The sequence below is a fragment of the Ailuropoda melanoleuca genome, chromosome 18, assembly GCF_002007445.2.
Source record: "Ailuropoda melanoleuca isolate Jingjing chromosome 18, ASM200744v2, whole genome shotgun sequence".
Classification (NCBI taxonomy): domain Eukaryota; kingdom Metazoa; phylum Chordata; class Mammalia; order Carnivora; family Ursidae; genus Ailuropoda; species Ailuropoda melanoleuca.
The window spans coordinates 2,032,104-2,047,165 of NC_048235.1; the positions used below are offsets into that span (position 1 = coordinate 2,032,104).

The window sequence follows — 15,062 nt, forward strand, 5'->3', positions numbered from 1 at the left end:
TTTGAGATATGTCACTAAACAGTTACGTGACCTACACTCAAGTTGTTGCCAGGTAATTGAAAGTAAGCATGTTCGAGTAACAGGTCATTCAAACAATTTTTTGAGAAAATTCTTTCTTTAANAGCTTATTTGATGAAGTCAGTGTATTTCTTTTTTCACTGTGGTATGTTTATTTGAGATATGTCACTAAACAGTTACGTGACCTACACTCAAGTTGTTGCCAGGTAATTGAAAGTAAGCATGTTCGAGTAACAGGTCATTCAAACAATTTTTTGAGAAAATTCTTTCTTTAAGGAATTGTGCAATACACCATTGCATGAAGCCGGGGACATGAAACTTAATGCAGTCATCCTCATACATGCTACGTGAAAAATATGATTTTACATGTACTTTGACTTATTATTGTCCTCCTCAATAATTAGATGGTGGGTTGTCACATCTTGCAGTTAATGTGCTTATTCTTATTATCTGCTCCAAATAAATCATAGCTTTCTTGAAAACATAAACTAGTCACATCATAATAAACAAAAATCAATTATTACCTTGAGCAGAGGTCAAATGAATTGATTTTAATGTTTGGTTTTCAAGACAAGTCTTTTGGATTCTTACATATGTTTTCTCCTATCACTAGGTTTAGATACATTTAGAAATTTTAATGATAAAGTCAGCAGTCTGAATGAGTGAATTAGGATAATAATATAATTTATGCATAATGCTTTATAAAGTAACAGCTTCCCAAAAGGTCAAATAAATGCTTCGTCAATTTATAGGTTACCTAAAGTTTGCTAATTAAGTAGGTTGTCTCTAGATATGTGATTTAGTATAGTCTGAACACAACTCTCCGATTCCAACAGGAATAAGTTTGAACATTCATTCTTCGTAGAGAAATTCTGGTTGCCAGGAAGTCTATATATTGAATATCTAATTCTAGCTACTGTAGGTTTCAGAATCAAACTAGAAATTCATAAGAGAAAAATGAGAGGACAATCCCCAATCACCAAACGGCACACTTCTAAATATCTGTGGATCAAAGGGGAAGTCTCAAGGGAAAATGAAGAAAAAAATACATTGAAATGAATGTAAAGAAAAAGACAAGATATCAAAAGTTAGAGGAGTCAGGTAAGCAGTGCTGAGAGAGAAGTTAATAGTATCGGGAAATATATACATTAGAACAGAGGAGAATTCTCATATTAGCAACCCAAACTCCCATCTCAAGAACTTAGAAAAGTAGGAGGAAAATAAACCCAAAGCAAAGAGAAGACAAGAAATATAAGATAAATGCAGAAATCAAAGAAACTTAAAACAGAAGAACAACAGAAAAAAAAAAACAATGAAACAGAAGCTAATTCTTTGCAAAGATCAACAAAATAAAACATCTAGCAAGACTGACAGAAACAGTGAGGGGGGGTAGAAGACACAAATACCTGCATCAGGAATAGAACAGCAAATATTACTACAGACCCCACAGACAGAAAATAAAATGGAAAACTACAAAAATGCACATATTAATTTAATAACTTACAAGAAATAGGCTGCCTCTTTAAAAAAGCACACACTACCACAACTTAATGAATACAAAATAGAAAATCTGATTAACCCTGTAACTAAATAACTATTAAACTATTAAAACTCCCCTGAAAGAAATCTCCAGGTCCAGGGGGTTTTACAGGATTCTACTGGCATAAACTGAATGTTTGGGTCCCCGAAAGTCGTATGTTGAAACCTACCTCCCAAGGTGATGATGTTTGAAGGTAGAGACTTCAGGTGAAAATTTGATCATGAGGGCACAGCCCTCATAAATGGGATTAGCACCCTTATCAAAGAGACTCCAGAACATTCCTCTGCCCCTTCTGCACGTGAGGAGCAAGACAGTAAGAAGATGCTGTCTATGTAACAGAAAGCCTTCACACCGGACACCAAATCAGCTGGCACCATGACCTTGGACTTCTCTGCCTCAAGAACTGTGAGAGGTAAGTCTGTGTTGTTTATAAGACACTTGATCTATGCTATTCTGTTATATATACTTAGACATCTACCCAAATGCAGTAAGACATCTACCAAACATTTGAAAAATTAACCTCAATTTTACAGACTCTTCTCCAGAAAACAGTAGTGGATGGGCAACTTCCTTGTGTATGTGATGGCACTAAAGTTACACTGTGCTATGGATTGAATTATTGCCCCAAAATTCATATATTGAAGCCTTACCTCTCAATGTAACTGTATTTGGAGACAGGGCTTTTAGGAGATAATTAAGATGAAATAAGGTCATAGTGTGAGGTGTTAATGTGATAGGATTGGTGGCTTCATAAGAGCAATAGAAAGAGAAAGAGATTCCCCTCCAGCCCCCAACATGCATTCACTGAGCAGAGGCCATATGAGCAATGGTGAGAAGGCAGGTGTCTGCAAGCCAGGAAGAGTCCTCACCGAACCTGATCATGCCGCCCCCTGATAACCAGCGAACCAACCTCCAGAACTGTGAGAAAATAGATCTCTGCTGTTTAAGCCACCCAGTATGTGGTATTTCATTGTGGCAGCCCAGGATCAGATACCCTGATACCAAACCCCGACAAAAAGTTTGCAAGAAAAGAAAACAACAAACCAATAATAGCTCTCATATATATGGATATGAAAATTTTTAACAAAGTAAGAGCAAACAACAGTAATATATAACAAGAATTCTTCAAAATGACCAAGTGGTATTTATTCCAGAGATGTAAATATGGTTCGGTATTTGAGAATCAATCAATATGGTCTGCTATCATGACAAATTGCTAGATCGTGATAATGTATGTAGGAAAAAAGCACTGCACATATTTAAACATCCAATCATGAGAAAAATTTTCCGGTTAAATATGAACAGGCGAAAACTTCCTCAACTTGACAACGGGTATCTTAAAAAACCTACAGCTAACATGACACTTGATGGTATAAGACTGAATGCTTCCCCCTAAGACTGAGAACAAGGCAAGAATGTCTGGTCTCACCACTTTTATTCAACATTGTGCTGGAAGATCTAGCCAGAGCAGTAAGCCAAGAAGAGAAAACCAATGCATATGGATTAGGATGCAAGAAAGAAAATTGCCTCTCTTTGCAGATGACACAATTATCTACGTAGATAATGCCAAGGAGTCTATAAGAAAACTCCTGGAGCTAATACTTGAAATGAGCAAGTACACAGGATACACAGTGAACATACAAAATTCAACTGTATTTCTGCATACTAGCATTGAACACATGGACACCAAAATTAAAAATTACAATGCCACTCACAATCATTTAAAAAAATTCTTAGCTGTAAAAAGGCAGGTAGAAAACTATACCCTTGAAACTGTGCTCTGCTGAGGAAAGAAACCAGTAAGAAGCTAAATAAATGGAGAAATATACCATGCTAACAAATTGGAAACCTCAATACTATAAAGATATCAATTCTCCTCAAATTTATATACAGGTTTAACATTGTTTCTGTCAAAATCCTAACAAGAATTTTTGAGGATTTGGGCAAGATTCTTCTAAAATATATTTTAGAAGAAAACCTTCAAGCCCTGGGTCATCTGGATGGCTCAGTCAGTTAAGTGTCTGCCTTCGGCTCTGGTCACGATCTCAGGATCCTGGAATGGAGCCCCTGCTCAGCATGGACTCTGCTTCTCCCTCTCCCTCTGCTGCTCCCCTAATTGTGTGCTCACTCTCTCTCCTCTCTCTCTGTCAAATAAATAAATAAATAAATATTAAAAGACTTCAAGCCCCACTAGAATAGTTTAAATAATTTCAAAAAAGAATAAAATAAATCAGGCTACTCATTTGCAAGACTTATTTTATAAATTCAGTAATCAAGATCATGTGGTACTGGCAAATTAACAAATCCATACATCAATGGATGACAACAGAGAACCCAAAAACAAACCCACATAAATAAGCCCAACTGATTTTAAGGTGCTAAGACAACTCAGTGGAGTAAAGATAACCTTTTGACAATGATGCTGGAACAAATGGAAGTCCACAAGCATGAAAAACAACAAAAATGAGCCTATACCAAAATCTAAACCCTATATAATAATTAACTCAATATGGAATATAGACATAAATGTAAAACTATAAAAAAATTTTTAGGAAAAAACATAGAGGAAAATCGAGGACTAGCTGAAGAATTCCTAAACTGGACACCAAAAGCATCATTTATAAAAGGAAATGGACATATCAGACTTCATAAAAATTAAACACTTTTTTTATGGAAGACCCCACTGAGAGGATGAAAAGACATGCTACACACTGGTAGGAAATATTTGCAAACCAGATATCTGACAAAGGATAAGTCTAGAATATATAAAGAACATTAAAGACTCAACAGTGAAAGAAAAAACAATCCAGTCAGAAAACAGGCAAAAGACATGAAGGGTCATGTCATGTAAAAGGATATAAAGATGGCAAATAAGTACATGAAAAGATTCTCAACATTATTAGTCATTAGGGAAATGCAAATTAAAGCCACAAAGAAATGTCACTACATACACATGCAGAGCGGCTAAAACAAAAAAACAGTGACCATACCAAACCTGGCGAGAATGTGGGGAAAACTGGTGGTTCATATGTCGTTAGTGGGCACAGCCACTCTGGAAAACAGTTTGACAGTTTCTTAAAAAATTAAATATGTAACAACCAAGCACTTGATCTCCTAGACGTTTACCCCAGAGAAATGATTTATGGTCACACAAAACCTGCACACAAATGTCTATAGCAGTTTCATTCTCAATAGTCAAAAATTGAGAGCTATAGTAATTAAAACAGGATGGTTCTGGTACAAAAATACACATATAGATAGATGGGATGGGGAAGAGAGCCCAGAAATAAACCCATGATTATATGGCCAATTACTCCTCAGCAAAGGAAGCAAGAATATACCCTGGGGAAAAGACAGTTTCTTCAACAAATGGTGCTGGGAAAATTGGACAACTACATATAAAGGAATAAAACTGGACCACTTTCCTACACCACACACAAAAATAAGCTTAAAATGGATAAAAGATCTAAATGTGAAACTCGAAATCATAAAACTCCTAGAAAAAAAAAAACATAGGTAGTAATCTCTCTGACACGGGCCATAGCAACATTTTTCTAGATATGTCTCCTGAGGCAAAAGAAACAAAAGGGAAAGTAAACTATTGGGACTGCACCAAAATATAAAGCTTTTGCACAGTGACAGAAACCATCAGCAAAATGAAAAAGTGACCCACTGAACAGAAGAAAATATTTGTCAGTCATATATTCCATGGGAAGTTAACATTCAAAATATAAAAAGGATTTACACAACTTAACACCCAAAAAATCCAATTAAAAAATGAGTAGAGGAACTAAAGAGACATTTTTCCAAAAATGACATACAGATGGCTGACACGAAAAGATGCTCAGCGTCACTAATCATCAGGGAAACGCAAATCAAAACCACAATGAGATTTTGCCTTACACCAGGCAGAACAGCTAGACTCAAAAACACAAGAGATAACAAGTGGTGGTGAGGATGTGGAGAAAAGTCACCCTCACGCACAGGCGGTGGGGACATAAATTGGTACAGCCTCTGTGGAAAACACTGGAGATTCCTCAAAAAAGTTAAACTAGAAATGCCATATGGTGAAGTAATTCTACCGCTGGGTATTAACCAAAAGAACACCAAAACACTAATAAATGTTATGTTTATTGCAGCATTACTTACAATGGCCATGATATGGAAGCAACCCAAGTGTCCATCAATAGATGGATGGATAAAGAAGATGTGATGTGTATATATGTGAGTGTGTGTGTGTGTGTGTGTGTGGTGTCTGTGTATACATGGAATGGAATGGTACACACACACACACACACACACAATGCACATATACCATGGACTATTAGTAGTAGGACCTATTACTATGTAAAAAGGATGAATTTTGCCATTTCTGACAACTTGATGGACCTAGAGGGTATAATGCTACGTAAACTACAGTCAGAGACAAATATCTTATGATTTCACTTATATGTGAAATCTAAAGAACAAAACAAAGAAACACACAAAAAATAGAAACAGACCCAGAAATCAGACAACAAACAGGTGGTTGTCAGAGGAGAGGGGAGAGGGAAGATGGGCAAAAGTGGTGAAGGGGAGTGGGAGGCACAGGCTTTCAGTGATGGAATGAATCAGTCATGGGGATGAAAGGCACAGCATAGGGAATCTAGTCAATGATATTGTAATAGAGCTGTATGGGGACAGGCAGTTGCTATACTCGTGGTGAGCACAGCTTAATGTATAGACTTGTCAAATCACTGAGTTGCATGCCTGAAACTAATATAACATTATATGTCAACAGTACTTCAATTTTTAAAAAAAGAAAAAAATTGGAAATAACTCAAAGGTAAATGGCTCACACACTGTGGCACATTTATATCATATATTGCTATTCAGTGATAAAGAGGAATGGACTATTGATGCGCACCACCTGGATCACCAGAAACATATGCCTACTGGAAAAAAAGTCAACCCTTAAAGGTTACAGACCATAGGACGTCATTTTTAAAACATTCTTGAAATGGCAATATTATCAAAAACAGGAACAGAGTTTTTGTGGCCAGCAATTAAGGAGGTGGTAGGGGCAGAAGGGAAGCATGTGTGGCTATAAAAGAATTAAATGAGGGATTCTCATGGGGCTGCAAAGTGGCCTGTATCTCCACTGACTCAATGTCAATATTCTATAGTGTTATTGCATTATGGTTTTGAGAGAGCTTGACTTGGTGGGAACTGGGTAAAGAGGACCCAGAACCTCCCTGTGTTATTTCTTCCAACTGCATGGAAATCTATAATTACCTTAAACAGTTTAATAAAACAATAGATTGGAGGGTTTGGGACTGAGAAGCAGTCAAGAAAATATTAACAGATGAAAATAATCAAATTAGTAAAAAACCAAGAAAACAGTATTTAATAACAAAACATTCTTTCATCAGGTTCTAAAACTAAGTAGAAAAAAAATTGTTGCGGATCATTTCATTTGGTCATTTACAAATTTTAAATGGTTATTAGCATAGGTTTAGATATCACATAATGTGGTAGCACTTTAAAATAAAAAAAAAACTTGTGTTTTCTTTAACGAGTTTGATAAAGAATTGTGATTTTTTTGAAGTAATTTTTTTATAATAATATTTATTATATTATGTTAGTCACCATACAGTACATCCCTGGTTTTTGATGTAAAATTCCATGATTCATTAGTTGCGTATAACACCCAGTGCACCATGCAATACGTGCCCTCCTTACTACCCATCACCAGCCTAGAAAGAACACAGTTAAACAGTATTAGCTCAGAAAAAAAGTAACGCGATGCTAAGAGTTCTAAAAACAATGTTACATGACTACCTTTTGAGAGTCTGGAAAAGTTTAGCATGCACAGTTGTAGATAAAATATGTACCTGGGATCTGTTTCAAATAGTTGAAATGGAACAGACACAGTCATATTTGAGTAAAAAAGAATGGAATCCAACATTGGTTGAGGCATGGGGAGAGGATGAGTTGATCCAGTTGACCAGAAAGAACATTCAAGAGCTAAATGTGATTTCCATGTTTATAGCCATTCCTCCCACACTGATTCAATTGCTGCAAACCAACTGAGGAATGTTAGTGAGCAAGGAATGTTAGGCCAATAACACACACTCTTCCATCTTTCTGCACATTTGCTGTTGACAGCACTCTTTACTTCGTCACTTACATCATTTCCACATGATGGAAATGTCATTGGCGACTAATGTCATTGTTGTCTTTCTCTGAGGAATACCTGTTCTTAGGAACAACTGGTCTCTTTTTAACACCTCGGAAATCATGGAGCTGTTCAAGTATTTACCTTAGTGTTGATTAAAACACAAAACCAAACCAAACCAAACCAAAACAAAACAAAACAAAACTTAGAGCCAAATCTCTGGCCTTTACCAAACAACATGCNTGGAGCTGTTCAAGTATTTACCTTAGTGTTGATTAAAACACAAAACCAAACCAAACCAAACCAAAACAAAACTTAGAGCCAAATCTCTGGCCTTTACCAAACAACATGTGAATTTGTAGACCAGCCTCATTCCAGATTCCATACATTTGTATCCTTTCTAATTCTTGTCTTGCTGCCAACTGGGTATCTTTACCTTAATTCTGGCTATAAGGAATCAGAGATTAATAAAATGGTAAGTTGATGAAAGCAAACAAGAAAGAAAATAAGATCAGCATTCCCATCCCTGTTTCCATCACACCCAGTCACCTGCCACCATATGAACATCTTACCTCTTCTTCATACATTGTGACTCAGAATACTGGCATTTCAGAGGATTGAGGCTATAACACATTTCAACCACTTTGAGAAGGAATGAAAATCAAGCCAGAAATACATAGGGTCCATCTGTATACAGCATCTTTTCTGCCTTAATTCTGCCTCAAGAGAGTAAGTGCGCTTTACTATGCACTGTGGCCACCTTGGGCAGCAGCTGGCCCTGGCTGGGCTGGAAAGGGGTCCATTTTACCCAGAACATAAGTCTACCCCAATATCCATGCCAAGGTCACCCCTGGAGAAAACAACCCTATTATCCCTATTCAAAGCATTAGGGGTTTTGTTTGTTTGTTTGTTTCTGGCACCCTAATTCAACCATTTGCAGGAAGAAGAGAATAATTAGTAAAGGGAATGGGGCATGAGAACAGTAACAAGAAAGCCATTTCATTTTCAGTAAAAAACAAAGTGTGGCCCCTAGTGGTCCAGATATGCCTTTCTCTCTGTGTCTTTTTCCAGTGATGTCCCATTCCTCATGTCCTACAGAATCTAATTTACTCTACTTTCTGGGACTGGGAGAAAGGAATCACATCTCACATGCAGCAGTCTGGGGAAACAACAGAGCATGCGTGGGAAGGTGAGTGGACGTGGGGGAAAGCAAGGAGAAGGGAACTGGCCACAGGACTGCATGCTTGGTGCATGCTCACTTGGTAAAAACATGAGTCTCAAAATCGAACAAGTTCATTCCATTTCCACCTCTCAAGAAAGTACTAGGATGAGTTGCATGCAAAATAGATTCGGAATATTTCCACTCCGCTATCATTCAAGATACTCAAATCACTGATACCAAGGATTCCATGAATACTGGACGTGGTATTAAAGAAGAAAAAAAGAAAAAAGTAAAAGAAGCAGATTCAGTGAAAAGCTAAACAGAAACAGATGACTGGTATGAGAGCAGTTTATTTCCCAGAAATTAATGAGCAAGTTATGACTCCATCAGACAGACGCTTACTCCCAAATTACACACTGTACATACTGCATAATCTATAGTGTTTGTGATTTTAAAATGTCAAATATCTTTAAAACTACAGTTTAGTTAAAATGTCAAGTGAATGCTTTAAGTAAATTAGGGGGAAAAAAATCCCTAACTTAAATCTTTTCTCAGTGAATGTAATTGCTTTAAAGAAAATCACTGCAAAGCCAAATGTTGCCAAAATCACATTAATACTCTATAATTGATAACATCACATTTCATACCATATGCCAGTATGGATATCCTCATAATATAGCTTATAAAAAAGCTTGGCTTAACACGAGGAGTGAGATTAGAAACATACCCTAGGAGTTAGCAATGATCTAAGAGATTAACGTATCTAATGTTTCACCAATCAAATTAATTTCCTCAGAAAGAGTCTCAGATCAGCCCCTGCCCAAGGCCTGACTGCATCCAAGGCTGAAAAGTAAAGACCCCACAAAACAGTTAATTACACTATTAACTAATAACTTAGATATTTTAGGAATCAATCTCTCTCTATGATGCTCAAGTATTGGTCCCATTACTAGTACTTCGCGTAGTTTTCATGCCACGGAATAAAATATGAGGCTTCATGTTTTTCAAAAAACCATCTGTTGTGTGGTTATTATTACTATTTTAAGACTTGTTTCTCTCTAAGTGTTTTATTGGCATCTGAACATTACTATATGCTTAGTTTGCAGTACAATGATGGATAATGAAAATTCTTTACTGATTTGAAATCTTTCCTGGACATCTAGTAAAAGTCGTACTCAGGATTAACACATTTTAGGCATTCAAGAAGCTTCTAGTCTAGAGTAAAGGATGAGAAAATACATGGAATATTCTGGAAGTAAATCAGAGTAATCCACATGGAAGTCTCACAGCAGCCAGATTTGATGGTGGGGATATGGTGCTGTACGTGAAGTTCTTGGTAACCATTGGATGTTCAACGAAATATGAAATCCGTGATGTTCTCCAACAACCCCATAAATTCATTTTTAGTGTTTTAAAAAAAAATAATGCAGGATCTCAGACAGGTAGACACAGGCCCCAAATTAAGAATGTATACATTAGGGGCGCCTGGGTAGCGCAGTCGTTAAGCATCTGCCTTCGGCTCAGGGCGTGATCCTGGCGTTATGGGATCGAGCCCCACATTAGGCTCCTCTGCTATGAGCCTGCTTCTTCCTCTCCCACTCCCCCTGCCTGTGTTCCCTCTCTGGCTGGCTGTCTCTCTGTCAAATAAGTAAATAAAATCTTTAAAAAAAAAAAAAAGAATATATACATTAAATTTGGGGGGAAAAAGTGTTTTCCAAATCATCACAAGATTATGTGACTATAAGGTGATAAAACTGCCTATAAATAAAATGAACTATTTTGTAATAGAAATAACAATCTCACAGTCACCTATAGCTGTAGCAGAAAACCTGGGATTAATTTCCAGGTGACGTATCCTCATGTTGAATAATAAGAAAACAGAACACATTGTTGGTGTATTCCATAGTTTTGTATCTCCAGGTACTAGGCATAGACTTTGAAGTTAACTATTTGCTGAAAGTTATTCAAGGCCATGCATTAGAATTTGTCCAAGATTGGTTGCAGATATAGGAAAGTGCTCTTTATTGGAGCAGTATTTTAAAGTAGGAAGTAGCATTAAATAACATTAGGTGTCAGCTATTTCAGCTTTTTATTTTATGGAGAAAAGAAAGGATGCGGAGAGAGACTCAGTGACTTGGCCAGAGCCATGCGCACAGCGCCAGAGCCCACGCTGAAGACTGAGCTCATCCTCCTCTCAGGCCAGTGGTTTTGCCACTTAGTCATTTCAAGGTGATTTATCCAGTGGGATAAAGCATTGAAATGTTCCTTTCTTTTCTCCTCCCCACTTTCCTATTTTTCCCCCATTGGTCCCTCTTCTTTTCAGAAGGTAGTTACCATTGAACGTAAGGAGTAAAGAATCAAGTTCATGGCTGTGAACAGACTCTTGAAACTCAGAGCATCAACATCTATTTATTGTTCAAATTGTCAGGGCTTCAGGTTCATGCTGCAAACAGTAAACTGGAAAAATATGGCACCGCTCCGCCCTTCCTTAGAGACTTGATAATGGATTCCTGGTCTAGGGATGAGGACAGTTTGGGTGGCAAGAAGCGATCTGGAACATCAGTATGTCCCTGAGAGAACTGAGGTGGACGGAAGGACCTACAGAGCCTGATTTCTGTTGCCGGGGGAGCCCTGTGAGGCGGCCACCGTCGTGAATAGCCCCTCGCGTCGGTACCAAGTGGGAGCCATAGGATGTGCGTGCAAAAGCCGCAGGGTATGTCCCTCTCTGATGATATGTCAGAGTGCAAGAGTGAGCTGAAAACTGCCATCCACGAGAGGTAAGAGGCAAGCCCTTTGTGGTCCTGAGCATGTGAGAGCACGTGGCTAACGTGGAAGCTTGGCCTCTGCGAGCAGGTCTAGGTCTCCTGACGATGACCCGCACAAGTTACATCTCAGATGGTGTCAGCAGGAGGCAGGCACCGGGGGTCTCCGGTACTCTTGGGGCGGTGGAGTCATTCAAGACCCTTGGATTGAGATACCATCCAGAGAGGGTAGAAGCAAGCAGGTAAGATTTTGAAAAGATGGAATTACACACACACATGCACACATGCACACAAACAGACCCATCCTCCCACTCCTGCACACACATCCACCCACAGACACCCACCCTACATGCACACACATACAAAGACACACCCACTCACCCACCTACACACTCCATTCACATCCACACACAATCACACACCCACCCACACACACCTATCACACATCCATATACAAACATACCCACCCACTCCTACACATGCACGCACGCACACACAGGCACATGGACCTGCACACACGTCCACACTGAAGTGAGGAATCTCCCTAGACTTTACCAAATGAAAATTTCTGTCATCATTTGGAAAGGGACTGTATGTAGAAATTACTATAAAATCCAATTTAAGAAGTTACATATTACTGTCACATCTTAAATTCCTGGCCTTTCAAAATAATGCCTATTTTTCTGTTCTAGTCAACATACCACTTATTTCTAACAATCAGGATAAAATGTACAAATCCACTCACAGTATCAATTTCAATTATACATTTTGTCATAACATACAGACCATAAATACACACATTCAAGCTGTTGTGTAATTCCATTTCTAAAAAAAAAAAAATATGTTGGATTTTAAACTCAGGGACCATCAGTTTATNACACACATTCAAGCTGTTGTGTAATTCCATTTCTAAAAAAAAAAAAATATGTTGGATTTTAAACTCAGGGACATCGGTTTAGTTCATATTTCTTGGTCAAAGACTGAGTTAAATAGCTTCTACTTTCTTTAAGTTAAGATTTTCAAAATTTTCTGGCCTCTTTGGTAGGTTGTATGATTGGCCCAGCTGCAAAGACAGTTGAAGAAGCTACTTACTTGCTACTGCTCTATAATGATTGTACAACGTATTGTTACTGTCATTAAGAAATTAGAGCGCCAAGTCCTGTTTTTACAAGCGATGATTCCAAGCCAGATATGGCACGTCTGCACCGCCCGCTTCCCCTTCACAAGCTCTCCTCTCATCTGAGTCTGGTTGACTCAGGAAGAAGAAAGTTGTCTGGTCCTCTGGCTTTGTTGCTCTATCTCAGCCCAACACTGAGTTTCTAAGAATACTAAGTTGTGATTATTAGTAGACCAAGAGTCCAGAGGCAAAAACATTTTGTAAAGTCCTGCATTTACAAAGCCTAAGAAGAGACTCTGCTCACCTGCTGTCCATTCACTTAAAGACGAGTAATACACACAACAGAACCAGGGGGGGAATCAACTTCAACAAAGGAAAATCAGGGCACCCTGTCGTAAGACAGCTGCCTCTTGTCCACCAGTCAAGCCATCTTTTCCTATTGTCTAGTGCTTACTAGGAACTAAGTCATTCTGGATAGCTTGTTATCTGCCTTTGAAGTGATAACGCAGAAGGAATACCTAAATGATTTGCAGGTGCTATTGTGCAATAATTTTTCCTAATAATTTCAGGCATAAAAAGTTAATATGCTTAATGGATATATGTGTTTATATCTACATATGTAAGAAAGAAGGGGCATATGCATATGCAATAGTGTATTTTCCTACGAGAAGCTAGAAATTGTCCCCATAATCTATTTAATAACGTGCATATGTTCAAGTTGCTTTAAACAATATACATACTCCAGAAATTTCAGGGCTTTTTTCACACACATCTATGAAAAGTGACATGTATATAATTTACAGGGCTTTTAACACAGAGTTCATGATATAAGGCATATTCAACTTTCTTCTCAGAAGTTCTGTGCGAGAGACAGATTGCTCTCTTAAAGGATCTCTCTCTTACATTAATACATTTGACTCTATTTTGAAAATGTCATGATATTTCTAGTAGTCTTTTTGATCATGAGAATACTTTGTCCAATTTATCCTGATAACTTTGGTTTTGTTGCTCTTCAAGAGTTCTGTGTGTGTACATATAGATACATGTGTGTGTCCACACACATACATGGGTAATACAAAATACAGCTCTAGGGAATGAAGAAACATCAATCTCCCCGCTTCAAAATGTTTTATAAACAGTGGCTGAGTTTGACGTGTTGCCAATTCCTTCAAGCAATGAGGAAAAATAAAGAGATTGTTGTAACTTAAATTATAGAATCCAGGTCGGACCAGAGAGTTGAAGAAGGGTAGGACTCATTTCACTGCAGAAGGCCCAGGTAGGCATTGATGAAGGAGAGGAAGATGGGCTGGACGTGGGAACAGAACGAGTACGCAGAGGAGTGGCCTTGGCACTGGGCCCCCCTCGGGTTGGACCCCATGAGTCCAAAGCAACAGAAGCTCCGGGAGGGTGGGGGGATGTTCACTGTGGCCCACAGCCACCCCCTGAGCTCCCAGGAGGTGCCTGCAGCCCACTTGTTGACGTATGCCCATGACTCTCTCCCATCAGAGAGAGACTCAAAGAATAAAGAAGTTGAAAAAAATAAATAAATCATGGAAACGATGTTGATAGTACTGATTGCTCTGGTTCCCCAAAACAAACGGTGTGTGACCATCCTGCATGCCCGCCTGGTCTGCCAATGCTAGGGCAAGACGATTTGTGTCAGGCAGCCTCCACCTTCCCCCCCCCCCCCGGGAGTTAGGCAGGGGTTTCTCACACAGTGTTAAACGCTTTGGAGGAAAAATGTTCTAAAATCACTTTTCTCGTTTTGGTGCCTCGTATTTTAGAAAAAGAGCGGTTAAACCACTGCATTTGCTTTAACTTACACCTTGCCTTCCGAAGAGGTTTATGCCATAAAAAAAGTGTAAAAAAAATAAAAATCAAAAAGCCTCTCATTTTCACACCCACCCCTGCTCACATCACGGTTACTCCGTAGGTTCCTTCTTCCCAGAATCCTGAGCAGGCTCTCATTCGGTTAGGGTGACATAGTGCTTGCTATCCCTTATCCCACTAAACAAAACTTTGCTCCTGGGGGAGCTCACTCTCCCCTCAAAGCACTACTCTAATAAAAGTGCCTCTGGAAAAAATAAACTTCCCCCAGATTGCATTCTAAACAAATTTGCCAAGAATTAATTCCACTGATCCTCTTTTTCTACCAATGCATCAAGTTATTTTGAGAAAGTTATTTCATAATTACAGTGTCTGTAATACACTACTGGATACAAAAACCTTAGCAGATTTTGCCCCCAAGCATGAAAGAACATCCTCTCAATGTGACTCTATTATGACAATAGAAACAGCATCGTTTA

The 15,062-nt window shown here is 38.4% G+C and overlaps 1 protein-coding gene across 1 annotated transcript in view; it reads right to left on the reverse strand.

Annotated features, from left to right (window-relative positions):
* The window catches only part of CSMD1 (CUB and Sushi multiple domains 1), a 1,986,149-nt gene that overhangs the window by 1,406,824 nt on the left and 564,263 nt on the right, over positions 1 to 15,062 (reverse strand). The gene's annotated exons all lie outside the window — the stretch shown is intronic.